We start from the raw sequence: 11,140 nt of genomic DNA, 5'->3' as shown, positions 1-11,140 counted from the left end.
TCCATAGATTCTAAGGAAGAAATAGCCTTAAAAAGCAGAGTATTATATTAATGATTTTTAATCAAAATATGATGTATAAAAACTACATATGACAATTCATTAATTCAGATTTATGTCTACCCAATTTTCAAACTAACATTAATATACAAACTTAAAGGAAAAAACAAGGATGTTTATTAGTCTTTTAATCATTATTTTTCTAATTTCAAAATGACAGCCTATGTACACAAAATATTTTGATAAACAGTTATTGGAATATCAGTTTTATCATCAAAACCAATTTCTCCACTATGATGTTGGGTGTCTAGCAATTGTTTCTTTCTATTGCAATGGCAATTAAGGCCATTTCCTCACTGGAAACTGTTATGTTTATTCATTTGACATTAAAATTATTAGCTCTGTTAAGACTGCAAAATGGTTTAATCAATCTAAAAGCTGTTTATGTTATTCTGATAATGATTCATTGTCTCAAAATATTATCCTGGAGAAAATTTTAAAGGTATAAAAATATATGTTATTTGTTTTTCAGAAATTAAAAATATTGCCTACATTAATTGTTTTATGTGGGAATTTTATATCTGTATTTTAGTTTTCTAGTCTGTAATTTTATATATTTCAAAAGTGTCTACTTATTAATATACATATTTTGTACCACTTAAATATTTATATTTTTATTTTGACTGTGTATATTGCCTACTAATATACTTATTATAACATTTTTTAAATGCTTGATTGTATGTGCCTTATTCCTTTTACTTAGATACTATCAAGAAATAATGATATTTGTTTAATTAAATTTAAGAAAAAAATTTAAATATATGTAAAATTTCTCATCTAATAACCTCTCCTAATTTGAAAAAATAAACTATAGGCCAATATAATTACATTTTCCCATGAAGAGACACAAATATATTAGTATAGAAACTAGGTGTCCAGATAAGTAAGTTGTTCTTTTTTAATATTTATCCAACTGCCCCATGCTAATAGCTGCATTTTGTCAACCAGTTTTCTCATGAAGTTTGAAGGAAGATAAAGAAGTACACCTTGGAGCTAGAAATCTAAAAAGAAGTCTTTAACAAAATTAATCTATCACGTTATTTTGAGGTGTGGAAGTTGAAAGTACCTTAGGATTTTGACTGGGAAATCAATGATGTGGCTGCTCATGATTCCAATTCATCCTAAGGCATTACTGATTTTAGTTTAATTAATATTTAAGGCTATAATATCATGTTATTTAAATGACATTGTATTGTTGCTGCTATTAGTTGCTCAGTCATGTCCATCTCTTTGCGAACTCATGACTGCAGCATGCCAGGCTTGCCTGTCCTTCACCATCACCCGAAGTTTGCTCACACTCACGTCTACTGAATCTGTGATGCCATCCAACCATCTCATCTTCTGTTATCCTCATCCCCTTCTCCTGCCTTCAATCTTTCCCAGCATCAGGGTCTTTTCTAATGAGTTGGTCCCTTGCGTCAGGTGGTCAAAGAGTTGGAGCTTCAGCTTCAGCATTAGTCCTTCCAAAGAATATTCAGGATTGATCCTTTAGGATTGACTGGTTTGATGTCCTTTCAGTCCAAGGGAATTGCAAGAGTCTTCTCCAACACCACAGTCCAAAAGCATAAATTCTTCAGGGCTCAGCCTTCTTTATGGTCCAACTCTCACATCCATACATGACTACTGAAAAAACCAAAGCTTTGACTAAAAGACCCTTTATCGGCAAAGTAATGTCTCTGCTTTTTGATATGCTCCCTAGGTTTGTCATAACTTTTCTTCCAAGGAGCAGGTATCTTTTAGATTCATGGCTGCAGTCACTCTCCACAGTAATTTCGGAGCCCAAGAAAATAAAGTCTGTTACTGTTTCCATTGTTTCCGGTTGGAGATCCAGCCAGTCCATTCTGAAGGAGATCAGCCCTGGGATTTCTTTGGAAAGAATGATGCTAAAGCTGAAACTCCAGTACTTTAGCCACTTCATGCGAAGAGCTGACTCATTGGAAAAGACTCTGATGCTGGGAGGGATTGGGGGCAAGAGGAGAAGGGGACAACAGAGAATGAGATGGCTGGATGGCATCACTGACTCGATGGACGTGAGTCTGAGTGAACTCCGGGAGTTGGTGATGGACAGGGAGGCCTGGCGTGCTGCGATTCATGGGGTCACAAAGAGTCGGATACGACTGAGCGACTAATCTGATCTGATCTGATCTGATGGGACCAGATGCCATGATCTTGAGCTTAGTTTTTTGAATGTTGAGTTTTAGGCCAGTTTCTCTTTCACCTTCACACACACACACACACACACACACACACACACACACACACAGAAGTCACTCAGTCGTGTCTGACTCTTTGTCACCCACCAGGCTCCTCGGTCCATGGGTTTTTCCAGGCATGAATACCTTCATCAAGATGCTTTTTAGTTCGTCTCCACTTTCTGTCATAAGGGTGGTGTCATCTGCATATCTGAGGTTATTGATATTTCTCCCAGCAATCTTGATTCCAGCTTGTGCTTCATCCAGCTTGGCATTTCATATGATGTTCTCTGCATATAAGTTAAGTAAATATGGTGACAATATACAGCCTTGATGTATTCTGTTCCCAATCTTAAGACATTCCATTGTTCCATGTCCAATTCTAACTGTTGCCTCTTGACCTTCATACAGGTTTCTCAGGAGACAGGTAAGGTGGCCTGGTACTCCCGTCTCTTTCAGAATTTTCCAATTTTGTGTGATCCACCCAGTCAAAGGCCTTAGCATAGTCAATGAAACAGAAGTAGATGCCAAAATGACATTTACATATTACATATAATATATAATTTAAAATTAATGGGTAAAAGGAAGGAAATTCTGCTTGAAATATTCTATATTTTTCCATCTCAATGGCAGTCAAAATAAATGCTTCATGGGAAAATGTTTAATTTTATGAACATAAGATCATAATACATGACATTGTGATTTTATTCAATTTGTTTCCATATGTACAGATAACATTAGGTGCTCAAAATTAGAGCAAGTACAGGTATCTATTCCTTTCATCAATGATTATCTTAATAGCTTTGGATGACTGTTTCTGATGGTATCAGTCTGTTACTTCATTACTGAGGATAATGAAAATTGTCTGCATAATTTGTTCTGATAAGTTTATATTTTCATCACCTAAAAATTCACATGTAAACACTAAGATAATACTCCCAACACTCTTACTCTCTATTTTTCTTCAAAGTGCTGAACTCTACTGCTTCCTCTTTGATGAGAAGACCTGTTATCCATGAACAACAGAGACATTTGTCCCTTATTCAATGTTGCATTCTGACCACCAAGAACAAAATGTGGCCTGGGTAAGCAAGTAAGAACTTAATATTAATTGTTAAGTGAACAAATTTTAAAAAGAAGAAATAATAAATTATTAAGGTTAATTTAGTAAACAGATAATACCTAATATCTCCATTGTTTCTGCAGGAGTTGGTGAAATACTTAAGTTTTTAAAAAAATTACCAATATCACTTAAACCTGCTTTTGTTATTTAAAAGAGCCCAAATGAAATACAAACCAAACTGTTATTTTCTATCTTTATTGGGTTCACAGTTATTATATCTGAAGTTATATATATATATGCAAATATATATGTATACATATACACATAAAACAGTCAATATAGCCAAAAGACTCTTTTGTATCTTCAAACTAGTTGTGCCCTAGAAATGAAATAGTCTTAAATGTGATACAATTCTTAAGTTTTCAACATATGTACTTTCACTCAAAATATACAAATTAAATTTTTTATTAAAAAAAATTAATTCACTTTGTCATTCACACATCCCTTTTGTTTCTTGTATTTTCATAATTTTATTTGTTTATATGTATAAATAAGGAAATAAAATGAAAAAATTCAGCGTAAGTCAAAGTTATTCTATAGAGCAGACTCAAATATCATATAGAAATTTATAATTAGAAGCTACATAAAAGTTTTACTTCAACCTTATGCCAAAACAATTAGGTAAATATAATGGAAACTATTAAAAAATAATGCCAATAATAGTATCTCCAAAATATCTATGTAATTTGTATAAATATTATATCTATATGTATAATTCTATATATAACATATAAAGTTGCTTTTATTTATAGTTGTAGAAGCTCCATGAGGCTATCAGAAATGATGTCAGCCCCAGTTCATAGCTAAGATGGTGTTGGTTAGAAGAGTTAAATGCATTACTCAAGCTGCTATCTTGGCTAATTTTTGGAGCTATACTCAATACCAGTTCCTCTGATTGTTGCCTAGTATTTTTCTCCTTTAAGAAAACTGTAACTATAATGATAAAGAAATCTTTATAGTTTATAATGACTACATTCTCATGGGTCAATAATCACTATTAAAGAATCTCTGAATACAAAATTACAACCTCTCATAATGGGTTTAATGGAACTTTTGGTTATGGAGTCAATACACTCCCTCTGAATAAACTGCCATTATACATAGGATGTAATTTTGTGGGGAAAAATGACTGTAATAGTACCTACTGGTCTTCACTTCCAGCCTAGTTATTCTATAACATAAATTTAATGAGATCCAATGAAATCTCCAGATATTGAAACTTTATATAGCCATTAGTTAAAAATTTCTACAGTATATTCAAAGCTGTGACTGTTTAAGTTATCCTTTTTGTGTGTTTCTTTAATTACATTTTAAAAATATTAAAATTGAGAACTTAATTTTTCTTAACACACCAATGCACAAAAAAATGAAACTTTTTAACTAACATTTTTTACCAGTATTTGTTGCATCTACACTCCAACCTATAGAAATATAGCTGCCTTTTGAGAAATGTCCTCATAAATTCTTGGATTCTACTACTAAATCAATCAACACACCTTAAATGAAGAAAAATTCCCTCTCTGACAGAGAGCATAGGTCTATCCTATCACTACAAATAGAACTCTCATTATCTGTTTCATCATTTAAAAAATAAGTAGATTGGATATTAAGTGCTCAATTTTCTTTCATTCTAAACAGTGTCAAATTTATGTTGATTCCCTGTAAGGATTAACAGTTTTTTTTTTTTTTTTTTTTTATTCTCATGACAGGTGACAAAGCCCTTGATGAAAATAGTATTATACATTTTTGAAAAATTTCAGAAACCATTCAACCTATTTTTAACAAAAGTCATCTAACAGAGAAAATTGATTACACGGTCAATAAGAAACCCAAACAGGGTCTTTGTCATGTGCAACAATAAGATCTGTTCCAAATCTAGGATAAAAAGAACAACTGAAGGGGCACTGTGACTGGAATTTAGGACCTGGCCATCTGTGAGATTCTGGAACCAGGCCAGGTCTGTTCAGATGAATCTCAGGGTGAAGCGAATGGCAGGAGAGAAGCCAAGGAAGCCATACTGTTGCCAGCACTGTTTCCAGAAGCAGAGTTTCAGAAACTCACAAGTTTAGAGTGGACAGGTAGGGCAGCATCTAAGCATTGTCCGCACAGCTTTCTTGCATCAGACAAAGGGAATTCTCTGGTAATGCATATCTTGAAATTTATTACAGGGCAGAAGCAGTCAAGAATGCTCTGCAGTAGCTGTGGATTTCTGTAAGTAAATGTGTTCCCATCAGCTCTATGAAGAAAATGTTTCAAGAAGGAAAATACGGATAAATGAAGCCAAAACTGCTGAAATTATTCATTCTCCCCAGGCACCCATTTTGGCTTCACAAGTGGCAATATTAAATCTTCTTGATCATTTTTTCCATGCAGATGACACCAATCCATATCTTCTCTGAGTCTGATTCTGCCCTTACAATCCTTTAAAAGACCACAGTCTGTATTTACATTCTGTCTAGAATTCTATCCACTTTTTCTTCCCCCTAAATCATTTAATATTCACTGTGGAATATCAAGGCATCCTTGAATAGTCCTTCTTCCTCAGCCCTTCAGTAATACATTTTATAGCTTTGTTCTACCAACTCAAGTCTGTCATTTTCTATTTACTTTATTAGTTGGAAAGTTGTAATGAAATTTTGACTGTGCTTGATATGTCCAGATTTTTCATCTTCAAATAGCAATTCAATGACATTTTTTCCAAAGCCTAGAACTGAATAAAAAATACGTATAAAAACCAAACCAAACAAACAAACAAAAACAATAGTTCTCCATTACCAAGGATCAAAAATATAGCTTGGATATTCCCAAATTTGTCACCAAATTGCTTTCCTATGACCCTGTGCCTACTAATACTTGAGTGACTATATTTCCCTAGAATTGTCACTAGTCTTCTGGAATTAAACTATTTTGAAGATAGGAATATCTTCTTCTTGTAACAAAGATTAAAGTCGTGCTTCCTGCTTTATCATATTTTCTTCAATTCCAATAATAATAAAATTAACTCCTTACACATTTATAACCCTTTCTTTGATTCATCTTAATAGGAGTTTTCTATTTTTAGTTGCTTTTAATTGGAGTATAGTTACTTTACAATGTTGTGTTAGTTTTTACTGTACAGCAAAATGAATCAGCCATACATATACATATAACCCCTCCCTTTTGGATTTCCTTTCCATCTGGGTCCCCACAGTGCATTAAGTGGAGTTCCCTGTGCTCTACAGCGTGTTTTCATTAGTTATCTGTTTTATGCATAGTGTCAATAGTGTTGGGCTTCCCAGTTGACTCAGTGGGTAAAGCATCAGCCTGTAATGCAGGAGATACAGGAGATGCAGGTTCAATCCCCAGGTCAGGAAGATTTCCCTGGAAGAGGCCATGGCAACCCACTCCAGTATCCTTGCCTGGAGAATCCCATGGACAGAGGAGACTGGGATACTGCAGTGCATGCGTCACACACACACACACACACACACACACACACACACACACACAGAGTCAGATATAACTTAGTGACTGGACAACAACAAACACAACAATCAATAGTGTATATCTGTCAATCCCAAATTCCAATTCCTCCCACCCCTTTCCCCTTTTGTATCCATATATTTGTTCTCTACATCTGTGTCTCTATTTTTACCTTGCAAATAAAGTCATCTATACAGTTTTTCTAGATTCCACATATATGCATTAATATATTTATTTTTCTTTTACTGACTTACTTCACTCTGTATGACACTCTCTATGTCCATCCATGTCTCTACAAATGACTCAAATTTTGTTCTGAACTAATGGTAATTTTAGCAAAATGTTTTAATTATCCTTCTACAAAGCAAGTTTCTATAAAACATTAACTATGTACTCTGTGTGTATGTCTGAATTTACTACTGTGGCCATCAAATTCCTTGTATTTCATAGACACTGAATATACTCATATTGAATATGCATTTATTAAATGTTTAAGGTACATTTTCTCCTTTGTTTGAAACAAAAAAGTGATAGCAAGTTTTGCCTGAAACAAACATTTATTTTATAAGAAATGCAGATATAAATAAACTTTTGTAAATTGAGTTACATTTACAATGAAAGTGCACAATTCAAAAGATGATGTGTCCTCATCTCTCAATTGACAGAAACTGTTAAAATTTCAGTTTTCTGCTTCAAACCCTGTCAAGTATTTAATAGTCTGTAAACAAGTATTTATATTAATTATGGATAATTACACACAAATGTAATTGCAAACAGTTTAATGTATTTGCATTTAAAAGTGGTGACTATTTATTAAATCTAAATAGTCACTTTCTCATAAACCTTTTGTACACTTTCTGAGTTTTCCAAAACACATTGTGACCATATCTTTAATCTAACTTTAAAATACATAAAAGAAACAACTATTTTTCCATAAATCTCATTGACAATTCATGCACAATTGCTTTCATAGCTTAAAATTGATTACAAAAACACTATTTGTAGACTGCATGATTACAGTTTCCAGAGTTCAGAGAATTCCTGATATAGATTCTCTTTCCTTGATTAACTTGTATATAGGAAGACAGTCAATATCATTTTATGTGTACACACCACATTGTGTATAAAAGTGAGCCAATGCTCTTTTGGAAGAAACAGTTTGTGACACATCTAAATTGTGTAGAAGTTCACTAGTAAAAACTACCTCAAAGCTATTGCAGTTCTTTAAAATATAAAATTCTTAGAAACTTTGTCTTGAAATATAAAATCATGAAAAAAAATATGGAGATGATCTGACAGATGCACAAACAATATTACCTCATTTAGGAATTTCAGAAGTACCTTTTTTGTTTTAATCTTTATTCCATTTGCTACAACATTTTTTTTTTTTTTTTATGTTTTGGATTTTTGCCATGAGGAATGTAGGCTCCTAGCTCCCTTACCAGAGATCGAACCAGCACCCTCTTCATTGGAAGGTGGTCTTAACCACTGGACTGTCAGGGAAGTCCCAGAAGTACATTTTTGTATTTCACACAATGCTATCCTTTATACGTAAGTGTTAGGACAAGAGCTGTCAGGGCTGCTATCCTGCTTATGTGCGCTGGCAGGACTGATTTGTTACCTGAGGCTTTTTCCACTCAGCGTACACATGTAGTCTGTACTCAGCCAGCATAGCCACTACTGCAAGGTCATGACCAGTTGCTACTTTAGAAGCAGCATTTTGCCTCACAGACTGAATGATTCATGGGTGCCAAAGGAACCATTGCAGTTGAGATGACCATATGACAGCAAGATATGTCTGCTGTTGCCTTTTCCCAGAGTTGATTCCTGTGGATATAAATCTATATTTTGTTTGAGTGTTTATCTGCAGTATATTTTTCTTATCTGCCTGATTGTAGTCTGCCTCAATTCTCCATACAGGCTCTATCATCATCTCTTCTCTTCTAGACTCCAACTCAATAAAACTGAGTTGCCCAGAACCTATCTTTAATATTAACACATTTTATAACACAGATTTCTCTTCAAAAGCAACCTCCTTGATTTTTTATGCCTATGACTGATTCTAAATGATTTCATAGTTCTTAGAGTATTATTCTTCACATACATCCCTAAGACATCACACAAGTAATATATGCCCAATAGCAAAATCTCAAATCTTGTTTCATAAGTTTATAATTGAAAACAACTATTATCAGTTCATTTTCAGTTCAGTTGCTCAGTAGTGTCTGACTCTTTGTGACCCCATGAACTGCAGCACGCCAGGCCTCCCTGTCCATCACCAACTCCTGGAGTTTACCCAAACTCATGTCCATTGAGTCAGTGATGCCATCAAATCATCTCATCCTCTGTCATCCCCTTCTCCTCCTGCCCCCAATCTTTCTCAGCATCAGGATTTTTTCAAATGAGTCAGTTCTTCTCATCAGGTGGACCAAGTATTGGACTTTCACTTCAGCATCAGTCCTTTCAATGAATATTCAGGACTGATTTCCTTTAGGATGGACTGGTTGGATCTCCTTGTAGTCCAAGGGAATCTAATGGATATTAGCTAAAATTTACCCTTATAAATATATACTTTTATTGTTGAAAAAATATTAGCTAAGAGGAAATGTTTTCTCTATTGAGGGAAAAAAGCATTTTGAAATGTAATAAATTATACACATATAATCTAATTTATTAGTACTTAAATACTAGTAGTATTGGATATTTAAATATTAAATATTTCAAATATTAAATATTTCAAATATTAAATATTTCAAATATTTAAATATTCAAAGTATCTAGTATAAGAATATTGAGTTCTAACATATATATTTAAAGAATTTATTTCATAATGCTGTACTAATATTATATATATGATCAATTTTTTTTGAATAAAACCTTTCTCCAAATTTTTAGTACCTGTTTATTTTTCAGGATTCATCTTTATTACTATTTCTATGAAATCATCATCTAAGATATTATTCCTAGATGTAATTATATGAAAAGAAAATTAGATTATTAAATAATATGAAGATAGGTAGAGCAAGTGATAAAGAAAATTAAAAAGGATCACAAAATTGAGGATAAAAGTCTCATTGAAGAAACAAATAATAAAATATAAAATAAAGATGCATTCCTTTCAAAAGTTTAACAAATAATAAGTGAGCACTTTCCAAATATCAGGTACTATGTCTACATTGATAAATAAGCATATTTGTCCTCTAAAGACTTCCTGACCAAGAGGACACTAGGGCGTACTCTTAAAATGACAATATGTAAGGTACAAACAGTATCAGACATATACATGATTGCAGATATGCTTTCAAGGATTAGAAAGGAAGATATTTTGCAATAGAAACAATAACATCTGAACCACTTTTATTTTGTGTCCTTGATGCAACAGAGTGAACCAGTGAGTGTACAAAAATAAGCACTTGAATGAAGAAAATCTTGGAGGCACAAAGCAAGTTTGTGTACAGGGAATGGAGTAGTTTCATAATTCTGAGTCTAAAGTGTCAAATACAGAGAGGTTGAGAGACAGAAGTTAGGTGGTCATGCAACATCATAGAACATGTTAAGGAAGTTTGACAAAGAGGAGTCATTAAAGAGCAAAAGCAGTTAATGACATTAGCATCATCATTTTTAAGTAATGAATCTAATGATGTCAATTGTTAGGTAACCCAGCATTTGGGAAAAGTTTATAGTCAGCCAATTTTTGTGATGTATGTGCTCATAAAAAAGACTGCTAATCCCAAAGTAGCTTTATAATTAGCCCCTACCTCCTAATTCTTCAAAATAATCAAGTGTGTTTAAGTTTAAACAATTTCTATGATGAATTCTGCTTGAAAATTTCTCTTTACAAACCATCAATTCACCAAATATGGACTTTTATTTTCTAAAATTCTTTTCCTAGTACATGACATCCACTTTTACAATTGCTTTCAATACATGAATTTCTCTGTGCTACAGACTTCACTGAAGTTGACTGGGGCATCAGGAGATACACTCAAGTATGCTACCAGATGACAACATGGGTGAGGAGCAAAAGAATAGGCTACTTAATTGATGGAGCTAAAATCTTTCCAGTTACTTGAAGAATCCAAGCTCACAACTGGATCAAAAAATTAAAAAGTAAGAACATATTTAGATAAGACATAAGGTCTAAATAACGATATGGATCTTTCCAGTTACTATGTAACACAAACTCTTTAGGATAATAACTAAGGATATTTAACTAGATCATGAGGAGACTATCTGATGATTGTGGTGCTTACAAGTATAACACCATATCGTATTGTCTTTTCTACTATGTTTATAAATAACAGCA

The 11,140-nt window shown here is 33.2% G+C and overlaps 1 long non-coding RNA gene across 1 annotated transcript; it reads left to right on the top strand.

Annotated features, from left to right (window-relative positions):
- Positions 1-3,065: 3,065 nt before the first annotated feature.
- Positions 3,066-10,938, top strand: LOC139186419 (uncharacterized). Its single transcript, XR_011569963.1, has 4 exons — positions 3,066-3,334; positions 5,082-5,450; positions 5,541-5,583; positions 10,783-10,938. It is a non-coding gene; the product is annotated as an uncharacterized lncRNA (long non-coding RNA).
- The last annotated feature ends 202 nt before the right edge of the window (positions 10,939-11,140 follow it).

This window comes from Bos indicus, chromosome 2, assembly GCF_029378745.1.
Source record: "Bos indicus isolate NIAB-ARS_2022 breed Sahiwal x Tharparkar chromosome 2, NIAB-ARS_B.indTharparkar_mat_pri_1.0, whole genome shotgun sequence".
In the NCBI taxonomy this organism is placed as follows: Eukaryota; Metazoa; Chordata; class Mammalia; order Artiodactyla; family Bovidae; genus Bos; species Bos indicus.
Note: the sequence above shows the minus strand (reverse complement) of the source record. Positions and strands in the feature narration are given on the sequence as shown.